General features: G+C 39.9%; 1 long non-coding RNA gene across 1 annotated transcript; it reads right to left on the minus strand.

The window, feature by feature from the left end:
• Nucleotides 1–3568: 3568 nt before the first annotated feature.
• LOC125221059 lies at nt 3569–4604 on the minus strand. Its single transcript, XR_007176365.1, has 2 exons — nt 4447–4604; nt 3569–3791 (listed from the first exon to the last, which is right to left on the minus strand). It is a non-coding gene; the product is annotated as an uncharacterized LOC125221059 (long non-coding RNA).
• Nucleotides 4605–7529: the final 2925 nt, after the last annotated feature.

The following is a 7529-nucleotide window of genomic DNA, read 5'->3' on the forward strand; positions in this document are numbered from 1 at the left end:
CAAGTACTCAGCCCTGCATTTCTTTTTAAAATGTGCAGGTTGAGCTGTGATGAGCGCGGTGGGTGTTGAGCATAAAAGTGAAGAAGATAACAAATAAAAGATCTCGAATATATTATGTCTTCATACATAGTATTATTCTTCTCTCGAATGCTTCCGCTGAATATTGTTTATTTGAGTTGTCAATTGTTGAGATAATATTCTTTTGAGTTGTTGATTGTTGAGATACTTGATTTTATTCGAGCTATTCCCAATTATTTAAGCTTTGGTCGAGTTTCGTTGTTTTTCCCTTTCTTTCCCGCTTCTTTTATCCTCCCCTAGTCACGATTCACCGTGTTTTCTATCCTTAGAAAATGCGGGCGTGACAATAATTGAGAAACATTTCCAGTTGAAAACCAGTTCAATCTTTTGTAGATCCACTTCTATTCTACGACCTGACACCACGTGTCCCAACAATACCACATGTTTTAGCAAAAACTCACATTTACTCAACCTTGCAATAATCTGTTTATCTCGCAGAACTTGTAATACTAACTGCAAGTGATTAACATGCCCATCTGTACTTCATGAATATACTAGTAAGTCAATAGAAATAATCACTAATGGATCCAAGAATAGTTGAGAGAATTTGTTCATCAATGCCATAAATAATTGTAGGTGCAATAGTTAATTAGAAAGGCATAACCAAAACTCATAATGGTCGTACTGAGTTCAAAATAGTGTTTCTGCAATATTCTCTCTAGCTATCTTCAACTGATGATATCTTGATTGAAAATCAGTACTCGAAAACAGTTGCATACCTTGAAATTGATCAAATAAGTCTTCTATTCTCGGTAATAGATATTTATTCTTCACTGTCACTCGATTTGACTTCCAATAGTATATATATTGTCGCAGTGTATCATCTTTCTTCTTCAAAAATAATATTGGTGCTCTCCAAGGTAAAACATTAAGTCATACATATCTCTGACAACTCTTGTAACTGTTTCTTCAACTCTTGAAACTCTAATGAAGACGGTTGATAAATATAAATAAAAATAAAGGCAGTGCTCAATAGAGAAATGTCTCCTGATAAGGTGAAAATCCAGATAAATCTGCACTTCCAATAAATCAAAAACCCGATATAGATAATATAAGAAAACCTGGAGCAATATAATGATTACCGTAAAATATCACTCGATCATGTCTCAATGATTATATTACCATTTCTTTTACTTGGCAAGCTACCTTGGTTCGATGAAAACCAATCTATACCCATAATAATATCAAAACATGTGTATGAACAAGAGAATCAATATCCGCTGGCAGCTCAATTGAATTAACTTGCAACCCATTCTCTAGAAAACCGTATATATTGAAATAATGGCAACTCATAATCAACAAACATAGTTCCTTGATTAAAGACAAGACCTTCTCTGCTTCTTATTACAATACACTTCTTTGCATATATTTCGCATTGAGTTCTCTAGAAAAATCGTCTGAACTGAATACCAGAGGTTGTATCATAGCTTGTGGGACTGTTTCCCACCAAGAGTAAGTATTGCTTCAAAGAAAAGAAACTGTGTAATCAAAGCGCTCATCTGACATACTACTCATCTAATTGAACACATATTCTAAGCTTTTCAACCCTATCTCAGCCTCGACCGGATCAATAGTCTCATAAAGTCAACAATTTCATTTTTCGGTGCTGTTTATTGTTTCTACCTCTTTGACTCATCATTGGTCCATGTACCAAAAATCCCAATATGATGCAACAAGTATATGAAATGCACTCTATAATTAATGGACAATGTAGGGCGGCTAACCCTTCTCTCTTCATTGACACATGTTCATGACAATACAATGCAAATGAAACTTATAACCAAAATGTATCATATGATATACATGAATACTGATAAGGCTCGTTTCATGCATTGGTTTTGGGTTAAAATTATATGCTTTTGGGGGAGATAATGCACAAATTTTGAGCTTAAGTGTGCAGAAATCTGCTGGATCCAGGAGTTTGTGCTAATTGACCTGACAGATGCAAAATAGCTGATTTTGAAGTAAAATACCAGAAGTCGTCGCTCGGACCTAGGAGAATCAGGAAGTTGACGACAGGAGTAGAAATGGAGCAAAAGCGCAGAAAAAGTCATCTACCTGGTCAAGGAGACAGAATGGCGGAATGGAGCTGAAGCGCAGAAAAAGTCATCTACCTGGTCAAGGAGACATAATGGCGTAATGGAGGTGAAGCGCAGAAAAAGTCATCTACCTGGTCAAGGAGACAGAATGGCGTGCTGACATGAAGATCCTCAATTATTGCAAGGGTAAAATGGTCAAATACCGACAAGAAGTTGCCTTAGGGTTGAAGTTAAAGCCACTCTATAAATAGAAGCTTTCCACAATGAAGAGGGAGCGCTTAACGCTATCGTAGTTTAGGTAGGAAGCTCTCATAGGCGCTTAACGCTATCGTAGTTTAGGTAGGAAGCTCTCATAGGCGCTTAATGCCACCGCTCTCTTAGTTTAGTTAGATAGTTTGTTGCTTTCTTAGCTTAGTTCAATGGTTTCATCGGAGGAATTGACGACTTCACCGTTGGATCTCGACTCATTTCCAGTTTTATGAAGCTTTGGTGTTTATTTTCATGTTGATGATGTTTTTACTTATGTTTCTTGGATGCTTTTCGCAATTGGTAGCTTAGATGTTTAGATCCATGTTGTTTACATGATTTCCAGTAGTTTAGAGGTTGAGATTTAGTTGTTCACGTGCTCGATTTCTGAGATCCGATAGTTTAGGTGATGCATGCAAGGTAATCTGTGTTCATTTCGTTTTCTGCTTGACCCAGTAGCGTAGATCTGGTAGTTCTAGCTTGAATTTCGTGTTTACGTCTCGTTTTGAAGCATGCTCTGTTTTATTTCGTCAATGGTGTTGAAGCTCTGTTCTATGCTCTGTTTTTACTTGGTTGTTTGGAGAAGATGAAGTAGGAGTTAGTTAGAGAATCAGATCTGCTTTTTGCTTTTGCTTTTTGGTTTTCCAGCTTTTCTGTCAGCCCAACTAGTTTGAGAAAAATGGTCCCCACTTTACTTTTACACTTTGTCTGCCTATTTTAGGAAAGCCTTTAGCTTGGTTAGTAAGTTTCAATTGTTTTCTTTAGTTGCTTTCATGATTTATTAAAATGATGAAAAATATTTTCGTGTTTTATTTTCCTTCCGTACTTCTCCCGTCTCCTAGGTCAAGTAAATAGAGTCCAGTTTAATTCCGCCAGGTCAAGTAGATTAGAGTTTTAACCCACTCAATGAATGTGTGGCAGCAGCCGACCCCTTTTCCGATTGTGTCATAGAAACGATCTCGAGTAGAACCATGGTCCCTGTGGTTCGACCCCGCTCTTGCCTCTTATACTTAGTAATATTTGTTGCATTAGTGGGAAAATTATAAATCTTGTTGAAAGGAGGGACACGTGCACACGACACACGTGCAAAAACCCAACCCTTCAAATACTATGTCCCAGCGGGAGTCTATCACCGCTCTGATACCACCTAAACTGTCGCACCCCAACCCTTATGACTCATGCACTTACTATAAATAAATTCAAAATTTCAAAAGCACACATATAATATAATTTCAAAAACCATTATTTAACAAGTACATATTTCTAAAAACATTCTGAAAGCAGTGGAACCCTCTTGCCACTCTATATACTATACATTAATTTACATGCAAAAATGATGAGGAGGAGAAGGTTGCCAAAATGTGTCAGTCGCCGACCCTTATAATAACCGTAACTCACATCAACCCACGAATCATTGATATCTTATTCCTGAAAAATATTAGTGGTTTATATGAGCCACAACTCAGTGCATATAAATCTTACCTTTAATTCCACATCCCAAAATCAAACATATTCTTTAACCAATATAGATAACAATAACAAACACCAAAAAAATAATTCCATATACATATGCACATGCCACTCTGTTCAGTTTATTATTCTGTGACAGTTCAAGCCTGGTATCTGCCCGAGCAATATGCCAGTATGATTTGACCCGAAGGTCCCACTATGATTTGACCCGTAGGTCCCACTATGAATTGACCCGTAGATCCCAATATGATTTGACCCGAATGTCCCAATATGATTGACCCGAAGGTCCCATTATGTCCACTGTGATTTCAGATCCAGGACAAGACTATCACAGATCCTCTTTAATCCAATGATTCAGTTAATTCCAATGCCATATGCAAAACATCTCTATTGCATAAATTATATATCCATGTATTCAATCAATTAACTCCAATACCATATATAAACATATCTATTATACAAATCACCTATCCACATCATATTCCACCATCAGTATCAAATAACACATAACCATTTTAGTCTCACATCATATAATTCAAATATTCACTCAAATTTAACACATAGCAATCAATCACATAAAATATATAAAATTAAAAGTATGATTTATACACACCTGATCATAACACCACGTAATCTACTATCATCCTTCCTTTGAACTTGAACTTAAAAATTTGCTCGAGCAATCTTCCTTTCTCATCTTTACAAGTCCGTCCCCATAACCCTTTTTCCATTGCACGTCTATACTTTTAAACCGCACAACTAGCCAAATCCTAATGTGATAAGCATGAACACAATTGTCTAATTCATCTGTGTTGTAAATATCTTAAGTGTACACGTAAATATATATGTACACTAAGCATGCAAGGATATATATAAATATATTACTTAGTTCACTCTAACTCATTTTGGAGTCACACGTGTACACATATATTAGGCCATCCGCAACGCTATCTCTTATCCGTCTCTTAACCGTCTCATCTCTTCACTATTCATGGGCTCCACTGTACTTTTCAGCTCATCTCTTAACTAAGAGACAACACCTGCAACCCTCCATCTCTTAACCATCTCTTAACCATCTCTTAACTATTCATTCAATTTCATTTTTTATTTTTAATTCCAACAAATTCAATTAATAAAAAACACACTTCATTATAAATAAAATAAAATTACAATTTAAAATACATAAAAAAATAAAAAAGACATAATTAAAAAACTAGAAATTACAAATTGCACACTTAAACTCAAATAAAAAAAAATGGAGGCAAAGAAGCAGAAGAAGGAGTTCTCTAGTGACGATCATCTAATGGTTGCCAAATTTTGCCCAAATGTGCTCCATTAGATCCTCCTGGAGTTGGGCGTGAGCGGTAGAATCACGTGTCCTTGCCCGAATAGACAACCGCTCTTGCAAAGACGGATGCACTCCCGTTCGAGGCGGACTACTTGCGGTTGAGCTTCCCGGGGTTTCAGGGTCGAACCAATTTCCCGCCTCAGGTCCTTCGTCGGCGACAATCATGTTGTGCAAGATTATGCACGTATACATGATGTCGACCATATTCTCTATAAACCACTGTCGAGCCGGGGCTTTGATAATGTTCCATCGAGCTTGGAGAACCCCGAACGCTATCTCCACATCCTTGCGAGCAGACTCTTGCTTCTGCGCAAAAAGAGACTGCTTTTCGTCCGTAGGCCTGTTGAACGCCTTCACGAAGGTTGGCCACTTCGGATAGATGCCGTCGGCAAGATAGTACCCCATTTTATACTGGCGATTGTTAGCGACGAAGTTGATGGCCGGCGCTTTACCATTCAAAACTTCAGCGAAGAGGTCGGAGTTGTTGAGCACGTTGATGTCATTGTTCGAGCCGGGACCCCGAAATAGGCATGCCAAATCCATAGCCGGTAGTCGGCGACGGCCTCGAGTATAACGGTGGGGTGGGTGCCTTTGTGGCCGCTCGTGTATGACCCCTTCAACGCCACAGGGCAATTCTTCCATTGCCAATGCATGCAATCGACACTCCCGAGCATCCCGGGAAATCCGTGCACTTGTTCGTGAAGACGGAGCAGAAACTGACAATCTGCGGTGGTTGGCTTCTTCAGAAATTCGGGCGGTGAAGGCTGCCCGGACGCCTTTGCAGAAGTTCAACAAACAAAGTCGCCCAGTGGATTCTCCGACGTGCAGGTATTCGTCGAACGCATCCGCCGTTTGTCCAGTAGCAAGGCGACGGATCGCCGCGGTACATTTCTGGAGCGTCGTGTGGCTGGGGACGGCCAACACGGCGTCGAACCCTTCTCTCGAAGAACTCTTCCCGTGCCGCCAATGTATTCGCGACGGAAGTAGATATCTCCCCACACCGGGTTCGGACTGAAGTAATCACGTTCCAACCTTGCGGCGGCTTCCTCCCGGTTACGGTGGATGTATGTCCGGCGTTGCCTAGGAGGCGCGGCGGCTTCCTCCTCCCTACGTCGATCTGCTTCTAGCGATTCTTCCATTATTCGACGCATTTGCTCAAATGGATCCATAATTGATTAAATTTGGGAGAAGAAAAAAATAAAGGAATGATTTTATAGAAGTGATTGGAGAGGAAAGAAAGAGAGATGAGAGAATAAATGTGTGTTTGTGTGTAAAATGGAGAATGGAGAAGAGTATATATAGAATATATAAAATAAAAAAAAAAAAAAAAAATTAAAAATATTACCGTTCAACGGTAATATTACCGTTTTTTATTTTAATTTTTTTTTTTTTTTTTTTTTTTTTTTTGAAAAATCTGATTTAAAAAAAAAATTGAATTATGACGTCATAAATCCAACGCTCACTCGCGGGTCGGCGAGTGGGCGTCACGCCAGCGGCCCGCGCGCGCCACGTGGCGCCGGGCGCGTGTCTCGCGAGCTCGAGACTTGCCTCGCCGGGACGCGTCGGGCGTCGAGATATCTCGTCTCGTCGAGACGAGACGGGAGCCGCAACGATGTCTCGATGCCGTCTCGTCTCGTCGAGACGAGATCGAGTCCGCAATGAGGCAGCGTTGCGGATGCTCTTACATGCATACAAATATTGCCATGCACACATTCAATTTATTACACGTGTACACAAAGACACACATGCACACACAGTTATAATATTTACTACTATATGATTAAGGAAAAATATATATTATATGAATACAAATCAACTAAGTTAGTCTTTTTCAACTTATACATATAATCAATATTTATTATACAACTAATAATATATTCACGCAAAGATAAAATAAAAATATGTCATTATGCAAAATGATGCATGTTTCGGGTTAGGGATGTCACAGTACTCGTCGAATATGTCGGCCGCACCTCCGTATGCCAGCTGCCTGATTGGGGCAGTGCACTTCTGAATGGGCGTGTGGCCGAGTTTACTAACCGCATCCTCTCGCATCCTGAAATATTCGTATCGACGCTCTGAAGCGCCAACAATACGAAGAAACAGTGGACGACTCATCCTAAAACGCCGGCAGAATAAGTTGTCCCCAAACCGCGGCTCCGAAGCAAAGTAGTCCGCGTACAATCTATGGTGTGCAGCGATGCGGTCCTGAGGTATTGTAGTTCGACGACGGATGGATCGAGGTACCGCCGGCTGTTGCTGCTGCTGCATGGCCGCTTGTAATGCCCGATTGATCTCCCTAGACGTAAATGCCCGCAACTCATCCCTAACAATCTGGCATCAGTCAA

Source organism: Salvia hispanica, chromosome 1 (genome assembly GCF_023119035.1).
Source record: "Salvia hispanica cultivar TCC Black 2014 chromosome 1, UniMelb_Shisp_WGS_1.0, whole genome shotgun sequence".
Lineage (NCBI taxonomy): Eukaryota > Viridiplantae > Streptophyta > Magnoliopsida > Lamiales > Lamiaceae > Salvia > Salvia hispanica.